The sequence below is a fragment of the Alnus glutinosa genome, chromosome 4 (assembly GCF_958979055.1).
Source record: "Alnus glutinosa chromosome 4, dhAlnGlut1.1, whole genome shotgun sequence".
In the NCBI taxonomy this organism is placed as follows: domain Eukaryota; kingdom Viridiplantae; phylum Streptophyta; class Magnoliopsida; order Fagales; family Betulaceae; genus Alnus; species Alnus glutinosa.
Genome location: NC_084889.1, coordinates 29,791,477 through 29,808,323, shown reverse-complemented (window position 1 = coordinate 29,808,323; position 16,847 = coordinate 29,791,477).

Below are 16,847 nucleotides of genomic sequence, written 5' to 3'. Positions count from 1 at the left end.
CCGCTGGGCTTTTCAGGACACGCCTCTCAATGGTGTTCGCTGTCCCCCTCTGGTCCTACCTTCGCAAGCTACGACCATGTGGGTCTTCGGTGCTTGGCGTGTGGCCCACACGCGCTAGGGAACTCTTTCCTTAGAGCTGCGCGTCAAGGCCACAACTTGTCTTTTAGGTCTTAGCCGGTGGTGGTGGGTGGTTTTCGCAGTCGTTTGCTGCAGGGGGTGCCAGGGTATGGCGCGTGTTTATACGCGCCGGCACCGGCGACGGTTGTCTTCCTTCAGACTCCGACTTTGTTTGGTGTTTCTGTTTTGTCTTTGTTTGTATGTTTATTCTCGTATTTGTTTTTATTTTATCAAAAGTCTGTCTATGGGTTTTCAGATATTACTGGTCTGTTTTAGGGCTTGTTTTGCCCGAATCAGCCTTCTCATCTTTAGGATTCGTGCTTAAATGTAGAGAATGGCTTAAATGCCTGATCTTGTAATATTTGTTTATTTCTAGACAGCACCCAAGTCAGATTTTCTAGCTTAGTGGGTAGCGTGCGTTTGTCCTTCTAGTCATTGTAATGTGCCCTCGATCCTATTGGTTTTAATACAAGGAGTCCTGAGCTTATTGTTTCAAAAATAAATAAATAAAGATTCTTACAACTCCTAACCAAAATCATCCAGTTGGGCTACATAACTCATGAATCCTACCAACTATAATATGGATAGACCCATTACAACTCAAGGGCTAAAGGCCCACTATCCCACCAACGCTAAAGGCCCACTCACCTAATATACCTATTACAAAATTCCCATGAGGTTCAACAAGAACATAAATTTTCTACAAACCTGTTTCTAGGAAATTTTTTACAATCCACATATAAGAGATACATGTATCATTTAAACTTATGAGAATCACATGTTTTTTTTTTGTTAATGCTATTAAAAAAATATGTGAGAAGCACATGCTTTTAAAACATGTGCTTCTCACATGCCAAGGGATACATGTCAATCTTAGAATCTTAGATATAGTTTGTATGAAATTTCTTACAAACCGGTTTTAAGAAATTTCTATCTGTTCGGCAAGCACTAAAGAGTGAGTTTGAATCCAGCAATGGGAATTACTCATTCTCATTCCTGATTAGTATTAGCCACATTGGATTTTACTGATATCTTGGTAGGATCAGTTAGGCTATTGCTCAATTGGTCTTGAGGGAACGCATGTGGTTTTTCGTCCAGGTAGAGTAGCTACAATCGATTGCCCCCTCATGCCCTTTTAATTACCAAGAAAACAAAACAAAACAAGTAGCATAAAAAGAAAAGAAATGATGCGGCAATGGGTAAAAATGAGGAAATTTGTACAAGTGACAACATAATGGCTATAGCTTCCACCACACCACTAGATTTCATCACATGATGTAAAACATTCAGGCAACAATCTGTTGTTCTTCAATTCCTACACAATTTAGTAACCAACTTCCTATGTTTGAAGGTATCTGAAAACACCATGTTCTCCAAATTTCGACACCAACCCAACAATATCCTCTTCATTGAAAGTCCTCCCTCGGCAATGCCGCAAAAACATTAATATCACCCGTAACATCATTGGGCAGACATTCCTCCTCATATTTGGTTGAAGCATCTAGTCAAGCACATTAAGTGCATAATCGGCATGCCACATCTACTATGGAGACAAAATTGGCTGCATGCTATGAAGCCACTACACTGGCGTTATAGTTGATAAATTTTGCTGGTGACTTCAAAATTGTCGATTTTATAGCAAGACGAATCAAGATCTTCGGCGATAACGCTGCTACAATTTTCTTTTCTAAAAATAATAGGAGTACAAGTAGAAGTAAGCATATTGACATCAAGTATCTCAGAGTGAGAGAGAACATTAGGAGCATGAAGCGTCTATTGGACATATAAGTATTAAATTGATGAATTGCGGATCTTATTACTAAGAGTTTACCAGTAAAATAGTTTAAAAGTCATATAGAGCATATGAGACTCATTAATTCGTTTTGTACTTCGTTTCGCTCTATTAGTCTATAGACATTAAGTAATTGTTATAAAGTTTTATGCAAATTTATTAATAAATAAAGTTGGATCTGAATGGCTAAAGTGTAGTTGCTCACAAAGTACTCATTTAAAGAGTATCATACATTGTAATACATGGAATGAATGACTTATTTTATAATGGTTTTACCATCATGTTTCACGTGTAGTATTATTTACGTGAGTAAGAGTATTCCATGAATAAATTAGAATAAATAAAGTTATGGCATTATTGAAGTACCTAACACCATAAAGAAATTCTAGTGTGAAGGATGTTGGACCATAAAGGGTGCAAACCCAAGTATAGGTTTTTGCAAGTAATAAATCACGGTAAGTCCGAGGTCGATCCACAAGGAATGATTAGACACGAGAGAATAATTTTTATTATTATGTAGAAAAGAAAAAAAAATAAAGGAATTTTGCTTATGGTTTCCACTCGAAAGTGGAGCAAAGGAATATAATTTAAATTAAAAAGTAAACTATGAAACTAAAATAAATAAAGTTGATTTGGAAGATAATATTGGAAATGACTAGGGTTTTAAGGATCCACCTAGTATTTTATTACGTATTCATGAGACATAAAAAAAATATAAAATAGATCAAACATGGGTTGATTGAGAATTTGATTTCAAAAAAATGAAACAATAAATTAAGCATTCTATATATTTTCGAATCATATCAAATCAAACAAAATAAGCATTTGATATAAACAAAAAATCATAAGGAATCAAAATAAACTTGTCTCATTAAATTACTCTCAAATAAAAATCATCCCCAAAATTTAATCATTCATCTATGAAAACAAATAGTCCCAAGAAGACATAATAAAAATGCTAGGTTTCACCTCTAGCCTTAGGTAGAGGTTTAGTCACTCATGTTTGTGAAAATAAATTCCATAATCAAAGTGTTAAACATAAATTAAAAACAAAGAAAATAAAAATTCAAACTCTCGCCTCTATGCTCTTCTATGCTCCTTGGCTCTTCTCTCCTCCTCTTGCAAGAGCAAAACATGGTATTTATAGAGCTTGCTATGTCTTTTCGGTGCTTCTAATCTGGAAAGAATTTGAATTTCTTGCATTAATTGCACCGCAGCCCAAGTGTGGAAATGAATAATATCTTTGGTACTGCATTCTCTTTTAGAAAGAAATCCGTCTTCTATTCGGTTTCCCAAGTATGGAAGGAGATGCACGCTACTTAAAAAAAATAAAAATATTCTTGTCTCTCTTGTTCTGGAAGAAATAGGTGCTGCCAGGTCTAAGTGGAAAGACGTGTCTCCCTTTGGCAAGAAAATCGTGTATAACAATTCCGTGTTGCATGCCAAGCCTAGAAAGAAAATTGCTTTGTCTTGATTTTGTGCACAACTACAGGTCTAGGTGAAACAATGTTCTCCAAAGCGCCTCCTCACGTGTTCATCCAATATTTCTTGGAGAGAAAATCCTATTTGTCAATTTAGTGTTGCCCTTCATGGAAAAAGAGCTTGGTGGTCCAATTTTAGATTAAGACAAAAAAAAATTATTTCCTTCTCATTTATATTTTATTCTTCCCAATATTTCTTTCCTTTGTTAATCCACAAAAATATTGACATTTTCTCTCAAAGACCTGTAAAACACTTAAATTCTAAAACTAACCAAAATTATCAGAAAATAACAAAACTAAGGATTTAACAAATGTAAATTAAAGGGGGGGGGGGGGGTCCAAATATACAATATTTTGCACTCATCAAATACCCCACAACTTACATTTTGCTAGTCCCTTAGCAAAACAAAATAAAAATAGAAAATAAAATCAAAACATGAAACATAAATCCACTTTCGTGGGAGGGACGATTGCATTTAGCGAATGCAACAAGCCTTTTAAACCCCTAGGACTCCCTAGAGGACGAGTGAAGTCTCGTGAGGGTTTGCCAGAAATGATACCCACAAACATTGAAACACTATGTTGTCAAAAAGAAAGAATTTTTACACAAACCATGGTTCATACGTCATTAGCATGCTTAAAAAGACAAACACCATCATCAATATCAACAAGGGATCCAACGTCAAATTACTCATAAATGGACAATTAAGACATCATTTATTCTCAAATTCAAGATAAGTATCTAAAAAATCATTAGAATCCCTATCAAATGAAATAACCAAGGCAATATATTATTTTATTATATATATATATATATATATTTGGTAGGCTGTGCAATGCTCGACTCCCTTAAGCTTTCTAATTGACCCATGTAACGAGTGTTGGGCCAGTGACTCCCAAACCAGATGTAAAAATATCCCTAAGGGCTTAATTACTCAAGTCAAAAAGGCTACGTAGCCAAACTAGCCATACAATCAACAAAATTGAAATTCTCACATTTTGACGCGAACACTCAATGCTTAGTGAGGCAAGAGGCCCAGTTACTTAGTGAAAAACTCAAAATGATCTTTTCTTTCTTTCTTTCTTTCTTTTTTTTTTTTTTTTTTTTTTTTTTTTTTTTTTTTTTTAATAAATGTAAATATATCTTGAAAGCCAAGGATATTTATCAATAGGTCATCCAACAATTCTCAAAATACACAATGATTAAGCACAAATTCATACCCCACAGATTGCATGCTAATGTGCTCGTGATAATTCAACTCAAACAAGTGAAGTCTTACTAGCCCAAAAATAAGTCAAAAGACTCATATTCCTACTGACATGATGTGTTCAAAACTTTAAGCAAGCCAATGAAATGCAAACCTCAGCTATTGTTTAACTCAAACTTGACAACAACAAATTTTGTTCGTTTGTTTGTTCGTTTTTTTTTTTTTTTTTTGAAATATAAAATAAACAAAACAACATAAAAACAACGACAAGCATCAAGCATGAAGCTCCTCCCCCAACCTAAAACTTACATTGTCTCTAATGTAACAAAATAAAGTAAAGAAGTAGATATTAGGAAGGGTACCTTGAAGTGATGAAAATAAACTAAACTTATTGCCTGCAAAAATTAGAAAAACAAAACACAAAAAAAAAAAAAAAAAAACCTAAACTACGACACATACATTTCGATTATAATGACAAATTAAGTTCATGTGTTTGGCAGATCCTGATAGACAGGATCCTTCAAATTACTAGACTCATCTATTGGCTCAAAATCTTCATAAAATGGTTTCAAATATTTTTCTTTAGAAATATTACCATTTTTGAAGTTTTCAATTTTGGGTGCTTTGACACTTGATGAATCAGTTTTAATGGGTGCATCCAAGTCCTCAAAACATAAGTTACATCCATTAGTGTCCATCATTGGATCAACATCTAGAACAACATGAGCTTTTTCCAATTCTATATCATCACTCATGGGAATTAGTAAACATGCCTCTATAGGATCAGAAAACATAGAGTGAGAAAACTTATCTTCCACCAAGGTTTGGATCATGTCCACCTCATGAATCTCCTCCTCATCATCAATGACAGGTTGCTTACAATTGTTCAAGATCTTCAACTCAACGGTCATATTTCCAAATGTAAGCTTCATGATTCCATTCCTGCAATTAATCAAAGCGTTAGAATTAGCCAAAAATGGTTGTCCCAAAATGACAGGTACATCAGTGCTAGAATGTGAAATAGGCTTTGTATATAAAATAATGAAATCCACAGGAAACTAAAATTTATCCATTTGCACCAAAACATCCTCTACTACCCCTCTTGGTATAATAACAGATCGATCGGCAAGTCGAAGAACAACTTTGGTGGGTTTTAACTCTCCAAGGCCCAACTACTCATAAACTGTGTAGGGTAGTAGATTTACATCCGCTCCTAAATCCATTAATGCTTTATCAATCTTAGAATTTCCAATGATGCATGGGATAGTTGGTGATCCAGGATCTTTCTGCTTCAAAGGGATTTTCTGCTGAATTATAGCACTTACTTGCTCTGTAAAAAATGTCTTCTTGTGAACAAAAAGCTTTCGCTTTACTGTGCAAAGATCTTTCAAAAATTTTGCATATGAAGGTATCTGTTTGATGGCATCTAACAAAGGAATGTTTATCTTTACTTGCTTGAATTCTTTCAAAATATCTTGATTTTCTGTTCCCTTTTTAGGTGCAAGCAACCTTTGGGGAAATGGGGCAACAGGCTTATACACTTTCTCCACCACATCTTCAACCTCACTAGGCTTGTCATCTTCCTTGGTTTCTAAATCTTCCTTAGGTGGTGAAACTTTTGTTGTGATCTCTTTATTAATCACCTTTCCACTCCTAAGGATAGTGACAGACTTGGCATGTTTTCCACTTGAGTATTGCTGACTTCATTTACCCGAGCTCGAGTCCTTGGGTTAGGTTCAGGTTGGGCTGGAAACTTTCCTTTCTCTCTCATATTCAACTGAGACTCAATTCTGCCAATTGTGTTTTTCAACTCTTGAATATCTCGCCTGGTATCTTGGTTGATTTGAGATTGGCTTTGTATGAAGGCTTGCAATGTTTCCTCCAAGGTCTGCTTATGTGGTGGCACATAAGGAGCACGAGAAGAAGATCCTTGAAGTTCATTTGTAGATTGACCATTTCTCCAACTAAAATTCAGGTGATTCCGTCAATTAAGATTATACGTCTCAGAATACGATGAACTGAATGGTCTTTGATATGCATTGGCCGCATTGGCCTGTTCATGCAACACCTCTTTGAAGCAGGGATTGTGGGACAATCCTTGGTCAAATGTACATTAGCCTCACAAATCTCGCAACTAATCTCAATTGGTTTGGGACTCTTAGTCACACCCACTTTGCTCAGCTCTATGGCCTCCACCTTCCTTGTCAATGTAGCAATACGAGCACTCATATCCTCATTTGCTTTAATGTGATATAAACCTCCCCTAGAATTGGGTTCAGGTTTTGCCTTATCAGTCCTTTCTGTGGTGTCCCAGACTCGAGCATTTTTAGCCAAGAGATCAAAATAATCCAAGCTTCATCAGGTGCTTTGTTCATAAACTCACCATTACACATCATCTCCACAAATTGCCTCATGTTGGAAGTCAAACCATCATTAAAAAAAAACTTATCGCCCGCCATGTTTCATACCCATGATGTGGGCATGAGAGTAAAAGTTCTTTAAACCGTTCCCAACATTGGAAAAATGTTTCATTTTCTTTCATGGAAAAATTCATGATGCTCATTCTCAAGGTATTGGTCTTATGAGTTGGGAAAAACTTTTTCAAAAATTTTCTGGTCATTTCTTGCCATGTCCTTATTGTTCTGGGCCTTAGGGTGTGTAGCCAATATCTGGTTTTTCAATCAAAGAAAATGGAAATAATGTTAGTTTAACAACATCATCAAGATTACTAAGATGCATAGCACAAATCATATCAAATTCCTTGAGATGCATGTAAGGATTTTCATAATCAAGCCCACGAAACTTATGCAGCAATTGGACTACCCCAGGTTTAATGTCAAAATTTCCTGTATTGGCGGGGACTGCCACGTAGAAAAGGGTACTTGACCTAATGGGTTGCAAATAGTCTCTAAGGCTTTTGACAGGTTGGTCAGCTTGGTTTTCAAATTCATCCTCATGGTTACTCCCTTCATCATCAGTCATATCTATAGAGTCGTTAAAAAAATTCTAACTCAGAATTATGCAACTCTATAGGGACAATTATCAAATTCTACCTTACTAAGCCTTTTTGTGTAATCGCGTTGCCAAATGCTCATACATAAAAAATTAACTCAATATGCTACAAAGTAGAACAATATCACCTGAAGAATTTATGATGCCTTCGCACTTTTCCATAAATAAATCTCCCTTGAATTTCTCAACTGTAATGATTAAAAAGTTGGTACCTGTAAAAAAAAATAAAACAAAATCAATTTTCTTTTTATTTTTTAAAAAAAGATAACAAAATAAAATTTAAAATAATAATAATTAAACTCAGTGTCTTAAATGCATTCCCCGGCAACGACGCCAAAAACTTGTTGGACCACAAAGGGTGCGAACCCAAGTGTAGGTTTTCGCAAGTAATAAATCACGATAAATCCGAGGTTGATCCACAAGGAATGATCAGATACGAGAGAATAATTTTTATTATTATGTAGAAAAGAAAAAAAAAAAAAATAGGAATTTTGCTTATGGTTGCCACTCAAAAGTGGAGCAAAGGAATATAATTTAAATTAAAAAGTAAACTATGAAACTAAAATAAATAAAGTTGATTTGGAAGATAATATTGGAAAAGATTAGGGTTTCAAGGATCCACCTAGTATTTTATTACGTATTCATGAGACATAAAAAAAATATAAAATAGATCAAACATGGGTTGATTGAGAATTTGATTTCAAAACATGAAACAATAAATTAAGCATTCCATATATTTTTGAATCATATCAAATCAAACAAAGTAAGCACTTGATATAAACAAAAATCATAAGGAATCAAAATAAATTTGTCTCATTAAATTACTCTCAAATAAAAATCATCCCCAAAATTTAATCATTCATTTATGAAAAACAAATAGTCCCAAGAAGACATAATAGAAATACTAGGTTTCACCTCTAGCCCTAAGTAGAGGTTTAGCCATTCATGTTTATGAAAATAAATTCCATAATCAAAGTACTAAACATAAATTAAAAACAAAGAAAATAAAAATTCAAACTCTGCGCCTCTATGCTCTTCTATGCTCCTTGGCTTTTCTCTCCTCCTCCTTTTGCAAGAGCAAAACATGGTATTTATAGAGCTCGTTAGGTCTTTTCGGTGCTTCTAATCTGGAAAGAATTTGAATTTCTTGCATTAATTGCACTGCAGCCCAAGTGTGGAAAGGAAATAATATCTTTGGTACTGCATTATCTTTTGAAAAGAAATCCATCTTCTATTTGGTTCTCCAGGTATGGAAGGAGATGCACGCCACTTAAAAAAAATAAAAATATTGGTAGTGATCCAACCGATGATTTAAAATAAGAATTTTGGTTTTGCAATTTATCAGTTTTCACAACTACGTGGATTTTAATATATTTAACCACTCGCAATAGTACGGGACTTTGTAGCATAGAACTAAGGAGGGTATCGTACCACAAGGATTGGGGGGGTTGTTTAGTTATGAAATATTTAAGACGTTGCCTAATTTAATTATAAAAAAGATGATTTGTTTAGTTTTATCACTAAGCTAAAACAAGTAAAATGGAGAGATTTAAGAACAAGTAAAGTATAGGACATTGGTTTCACTCAATCCTCATACACATGGCATACTATATTCCTCCCGGATTTCCTTCAAAAATGTAATACGAGCGCGTAATGATTGTAAATCACACGACGACCTCAACATGAAATTACTTTAGTTAAAGACAATGATAATCCATCTATTTATACAAAAGTCATTCAACTTATATCTAGTGTTGAATGATTCATGCTCCCTAGTATGGACTATAAGACCTTTTAATAAGCATACACATCTATGGAAAAAGCATAAACCATCTTAGTTAACACATAATCTCCACATAAAATTACACTAGAATGGAAAGACATTTAAGCAATAATTAAACTAAAACAGTGTGTAGTAATATGTGTTCCCTAACATGAGTTCTCAAGTCCACATAAATTGTGTCATAAGCACCATTACATAATTGTCTTAGGCTATGTAATCATTACACTTGTATGGAAATCCAAGAACAATACAATCAAACCATGGCACTTAGAAATAGTTCATCAACACCTTACAACTAAATTAGCTACTCATAGAGATATGGATTCTCTTATAGAAGAAGAAGAACCCATTTCTATAAGAGGTATAAGAACTATAACCCACACTAACAAGATGTAAAACAACTAACTTTAATGAAGGAACACTAACAAGATGTAAAACAACTAACTTTAATGAAGGAATCTAACTTAACAACTAAAAATGCTCAAAAACAAGCTTTAAATGAAAGAAAATCTAAGAGGAACATTAAAGAACAAGCTACGGACTCTGGAATTTAAGGATTCCAGAGTTGTATTCAACATAAAATAACACAAACAAGAAAAGAAGAAGAAAGAAATGGTGGAAGATGTAAAGAACACTTGTATCAACTAGATTTCAACTTCACTTTACTAAAAACGAATTTAAAATAAGTTACAACATCAACATACCTTTAAAACTAAGCTCTCTGGAAAACATGAAGAAAATGGTGCATCACTTGAATGCACATAAACTAAAAATGAGATTATCAACTAAAAACTATCTATATATTTAACTCTCACGTCCATCCTCTATTTATAGAGGAATTGATACAACAAACCTCTCTCAAACAATCACTCTCAGCCGTACAAAATGATGGTGACAACTTCTAATTAGGACCGCACAACTTGAGGATGATTTTAGGCCACACAAAAAGCTGTTGACATCTGAAGATCTTTCTAAAATATTTGAAGTCGATCGATCGATTTATTTTGCCATGGAGATTTCGATCGATCGAATGTAGATCGATCGATTTAAGTTCCACTGAATAATCGATCGATTGACTTTTTGTGCAAGGAAATTTCGATCGATCGATTATACTTGATCGATTTTTCTCTTCTAGGCAGGAGCACTTGAACTTCAAATGTCTTCATTAAGCTTAACTTGTTGATTTTTTTTCTTGTTTTCAATTAAGACCTAAAAAAGAGATGAAACACTAAAACATAATAACACATTATTTAACAACACGAATTAGAGTTTAACATATGCAAATAAAGGGGCTTTTAAATGTAAACATTCAACGCTTATCAAATATGCATGTCTCTCTTGTTATGGAAGGAATAAGTGCTGCCAGGTCTACGTGGAAAGACGTGCCTCCCTTTGGCAAGAAAATCGTGTATAACAATTCCGTGTTGCATGCCAAGCCTGGAAAGAAAATTGCTTTGTCTTGATTTGGTGCACGGCTACAGGTCTAGGTGAAACAATGTTCTCCAAAACGCCTCCTCACGTGTTCATCCAATAATTCTTGGAGAGAAAATCCTATTTGTCAATTCAGTGCTGCCCTTCATGGAAAGAAAGCTTGGTGGTCCAATTTTAGATTAAGACAAAAAAAATTATTTACTTTTCATTTATATTTTATTCTTCCCGGTATTTCTTTCTTTTGTTAATCCACAAAAATATTGACATTTTCTCTCAAAGACTTGCAAAACACTTAAATACCAAAACTAACCAAAATTATCAGAAAATAACAAAACTAAGGGTTTAACAAATGTAAATTAAGGGGTTTAAATATACAATATTTTATACTCATCAAAGGAGACCAAGTGAGAGAATGTTAGAAATCCCTTAATTATCAAAGTGTTGCCCACATGCCATATACGGTTTATTTAGATACAAATTAAGGTATTCGGTAATTTACCCCAAATAATGAATTATTTGTGTAATCATAATTTGAATTGATTTTTATTCCTTGATGATAGGAATAATTAAGAAAAAATATTAATTCAGATTTCATGACCTAGCCTATATAAATTTAGAATTGTCATCAAGGGGTAGCTCAATCGGCTGGAAACCACACCTCATGAATTAAGCGAAGGTCACTAATTCGAATCCTCATTTTTCCCTATTGTGTGGACATGTCAATATATATATATATATATATATATATATATATATATATATATATATATAGTTAAAAGACATTTATCTATTAAAAAATTAAGAGAATTATTTAATGAGATTAACTTATGCTAAAACAAATGAAGCAAACAAGTTTACAACGGAACATGATCTTCGCCATTTGAGGATCCTCTCCATTTCTTTGAAATGGAGAGGATCCAAATTCGTTTAGAACGGACTTTCCAAGGATTTCTGCAATACTCACGAATGTGCATTGCTAAAATATTTTTATTTATTTTTTTCTCTGAGCAAAAACATCAAATTTCCAAATCTCAATATATATATATATATATATAGATACATTTTCCATGTCTCTGTCAGATCTCAAGCCTCCTTAGGGTTCTTTTCTGTGTCGCTTTTTCTTTTCTTGTTTTCTCCCCACCATTATTTTTTTTTTTTTTAATTTTTTTTTCTGCTGTACTATTTGCTCAGAGAGAGAAAAAAAAAAAAATAGATATCCAGTAATTTTGTTGCCGAAATTACAAGTAATTCGAGAAGTAAATGTGAAAAAGCTCCAAAGCAAGTAAGTCAAGATTCTCAAATTATGTGAATTTATGTCATTTCTTGCAGCAAACGGCTTAAAAAATGCTACTTATATTTAAAAATGTTTTACATTCAAAAAATAAAAATTCATTTCAAAAAACTTTTTCTTAACTTTTGAATAGACGTTTCTTCTTTAGTAAACTAAAAGATAGTGTTTTGCTCAAAACTTTTATACGACGTAAAATGGAAGAACCTGATTAAAATATTCTTAATTCTCATTGGTAGCATTTCACATTTTTAATATGCAGCATCTTTCACGTCGTTCGATTCAAGAAACGACATGAATTTACATAATTTGATAATCATAAACTTTAGGGTATCCTTGTCCATCATGAGACCCACCTATCCGAACTAATTTTGAGCAACCCACTTGTTTTTTGGGTAGAAAAAATTCATCTCATTTGCTGTTCGAATTGTTAATATGTCACGTTTTTAAAATATACTTAATTCTTATTAATAATATGTCACATTTTTAATATACATCATTTTTCACTCCGACCGATTCAACAAACGAATTGCATTTACATAATTTTAAAAGAATTAGAAACTGTAGGGTATCCTGGTTATCACGAGACCCACCTGTCTGAACAAGTTTTAAACAACCCATTTATTTGTTTGGGAAAAAAAAAAAAAAAAAAAAATCTCACATTTCTAACCTGAACCAGTAGCGTTTCGAACAGTAAATTAACAAATGGAGAAGGATTCGGATCCCAGAAATGAGACAAAAGCTGGCCGAGTGCGTCAAGGCATGCATCTCGACATATGACAATGGGCATGACTTTGTAAAACACAATGAAGCCTTTTTTATATGCTTTTGGCATTTCTTTTTTCTTAGAGCAAATGACAACTGCAAGGTAGGTGGACATCCGCCATTGACGAAAACAACAAGGAAAATAGAAGAGCGAGGAAGGTGAGAAATGATATTCTGCACCTCTGTCTTTTATTTATAAAAAATTAAAAAATAAATTCACATAATCAGATCCGGAGCATTCTTTATAGCCTCACTAAATTTTACTAGTCAAAATAGTTAAAAATTACTTTTTTCTATTATGGTGAGTCATTTTTTTAAAGCACCATTCCAACAGTCTTACCATTTTAACTATTCATTATCACTATTCCATTTAAATAATTTTTTTTTTTTCAAATTTCTTTATTCTTTTGCTATTTAATCTTTTTTTGAATTTTTTTTCCCTACCGGTCATTTTTTTTTAAAATTATTTTGTTTTTTGAAAAAGTTTTATGGTTTATTTTGATAAAATGTATTAATAATCAAGGCCACATTTAAAAATCTATTTAAATAATTGATACTCAAAAATAATTTTAAGCATTTGAAAAGCTCCCCATTTTTTTATTATTATTATTTTTATATTGATAACATAAATTTTAAAAAATATTACCAAATAGAAGTTTAACATGCCAAAGTTTGGTCGGATTGTATAAAAAAAAAAAAAAATGAGAGCTATAACAATTTTTATTGTTTTTTTATGATTTGGTGACTGAACAGTACTCATCAAAATTAGTGAATACTGTTCACTCACCAATTTTTTTTGGTTAAATTAGTGAGGTTGCTGTGAGTGATTTTTGTGCGTTTTCATCAAATTGCATCATCAAAAACTATTTTGGTAAAGCTACTAAAAATACTACTCATTTAAATAATTTTGTGGTTTTTTTATTTTATTTTATTTTTTTATTTTCAAAAAAAGGAAGGTAAAAATAGTCAATAATTACGTAAAGAGGTTGCAAGTATCATTCCTCGAAGTAACATAGAAATAAATACGAAGGATTAACGCACATTCGTCCAGCTTGTAAACGTCACAATTGGCGCTTCCTTGCAGCCAATCAAGTTATCAAACTCCCGCACGTTACACGCACATGTGCTTCTTTTTCGGATATTAAAAGTCAACGAAAACTACCGAAATTTAAAGAGAACCCTTCTATACGGCAGTAGTAGAAAATAGTGAATTTATGCTCACCAATAATCACTTGACATGTTCGCTAAAAAAGTAGTAGAAAATAGTGAATTTATGCTCACCAATAATCACTTGACATGTTCGCTAAAAAAGTAGTAGAAAATAGTGAATTTATGCTCACCAATAATCACTTGACATGTCCGCTAAAAAACAAAAAAAGAAATGATGCTGAAGTACCCAATCCCTCTCACAACTCCCATATTTGCGTTCTAAAAAAAGAGAAAAAAAAAACACTGCCCCAATTCATGTCCGCACTTCCGTCGGTCGCCCGACAGTTGCTTGTCCACCCGTTCACTCATCCGCTGTCGTCAAATCACCGCCCGGACTGGACCACGCTGCCAAAGTCGTCATGCCATCTTGCCCAAATAAGTCCACTGCTCCTCCACCGGTGTGGGTGAGGCATTTCATCATACACCTTGTGTGTATATTAACATTTCTGTTTCCTTTAGATTATACAAAAAAAAAAAAAAAAAAAAAATTCCAGAGAGAGACAGACAGAAAATGAGAGAGAGAGAGAGAGAACATAGACAACACAAAGAAAATCCCACACTGAAGAGTTATCGGTGTGGGTTTTTCTTAAAAGTCTCGGGCATTGGTGTTCGGGCCTGGGCATCGTTTCGATTGGGCGGCGACGATCGGTGGAGGAGCAGCGTCGGCGGCGTTCGGTTCGGGCTTGGGCAGCGTCGGCGGCGTTCGGCTCGGGCCTGGGCAGCGTTGGCGGCGTTCGGCTCGAGCCTGGGCAGCGTCGACGGCGTTCAGATTGGGCGGTGGCAACGTTCGGATTTGGGCGGTGATTCACCGGTCAAGGGAACTAGCATAGGTTGAAGAACAAATGGTGTTTTTTTTTTAGCATACGTTGGAAAAGTGGTCATCTGTTTTGTTTCTGTTTGATTTTTTGGTTCCATGCTTACGTGTCAACTTTTCATTGGAAGGCAAAAAATGTCTAATTTCTTCCATGACCGGATTGAAGTTATTCCCAAATCTAAACCATCGCCCTCCCTGGATGGTTTATCATAAATTCAATGGTGATTTTAAGAGCCACATCAATTTTGGGAGGACAAAAAGGAGACACAAGGGCGATATATAGCATTACTCATTGACGTGTTTAGGGAAAAATATATATATATATATAAATTCCATTGATTATCATAAAAATACAGCAAGTTGTTCTAACAAAACCTCATTTACGACTTGTTTAACTATTGTTCTGGCTAAACTATATGCAGCAGAATTTGTATCACTATTAGGTTGCGTTTGACATTTTGATTTCGTAGACAAAAAGTGTGATTTTAAATCAAATCTCAAAAAATGAATCGTTTGGAATCGCGTTTTAAAAAAATTACGATTTAAAAATACAGAAAATCGTTTTTTTTTTTTTAAAAAAAAAAAAAAAAATCGAAGGCAAGTGGTAGCTTTTTTCAAAACGTACAATTTTAAAGGCTAAATTGTGTTTTTAAATGCCAAAATGTAATTTTTTTCAAACGCTTATCTGCATTTAAAAAAATTATGTTTTCAAATCGCAAAGGCAAACAGACCATAAATCATCAGTAAGAGCACTAGTAGCTAGCAGATGCCCTATAAGTGGTTCCCTTCCCTAAAATAAGAAAAATTTGTAAAAAGTTACAAAAAAATAAGCCACAACAGTTATCCTATTATAGGGCTCCATCATTGGGTAGCTACAGTGCTACCCAATACCTTATTTTAATATAAAAAAAATCTCTCTCCTCTCTCCTCTCTCCTCTATGGCTCTCACGCGTCCTGAAGCAGATGAAGCAGGGAGATGGGTTGGCGAAAAATCAGTACGCATCTTGTAGTCGCCGAACTCACGGCCTCTCCGGCACCGGAAGCAGATGAAGACGGTGATCCCGAGGAGGACGGAGGAGACGACAATCCTGATGGGTTGGGGGTGGAACTGGAAAATGGGATATTGGGTGTAGCTTATCTTCTCCAAAGTCCAAAAGTCCGAAACCGAGATTGCCTAGTTCCTCTTCTCGCCTTTTCGGGTCGAGCTACTTGACGAGAAAAAGTCTGTTTGAACGCCGGTACGACACATCGGAGAGGGTGAAGCGTGGCTCAAGACCCTTGAAGAAAATAAGAGTAAAAAGTAATATTTAATTGATATAGGAAAAATTAAGGGAATTTATTATGGGGTGTTTTCTTATAGGGAATCAAAAAATGGTTTGGTTCCCTAAATTTTTCCTAAATTAGGGAAAATGATTGGGAGTCTGCTGCTAGTGCTCTAATACTGAAAATGGATTTAGCTTTATGTGCTATTGTAGCTTTTTTACTAGTTTAAATTTAATTTTAAGTTTTTCTTTTTTTATATTATTTTATGAGAAATACAAAGAGTGAAATTAAATCTGGACGAAAGTTGTAATTTTTTTCACAGCAGCTAAATTAAATCTGTTGAAAATTATAATTTTATCTCATGCTGACATGTTATTTCTAATCAACTATTGCATTAGCTCATGTAAAAAAAAGTGTCAACATAGTGAAATATTAGGGATTTAAAAATATGGTTTTTAAACTTTCTAACATTAATCTTAAATCATATAGCCATTGAATTTAACAACCCCTCAGGATGAATAGTTGATACTTCAAATTGAATTTTAATAATTTTTTTTTTAATTCAAACTATTAAATTAACGTTCTTTAGAAAAACATGTTAGTCTTGCATCACATAAATTAATGTAAAACAAATTATTCCATTTCAAGTCAAAGGAATATCCAACGAAGTAACCCAAATCAATC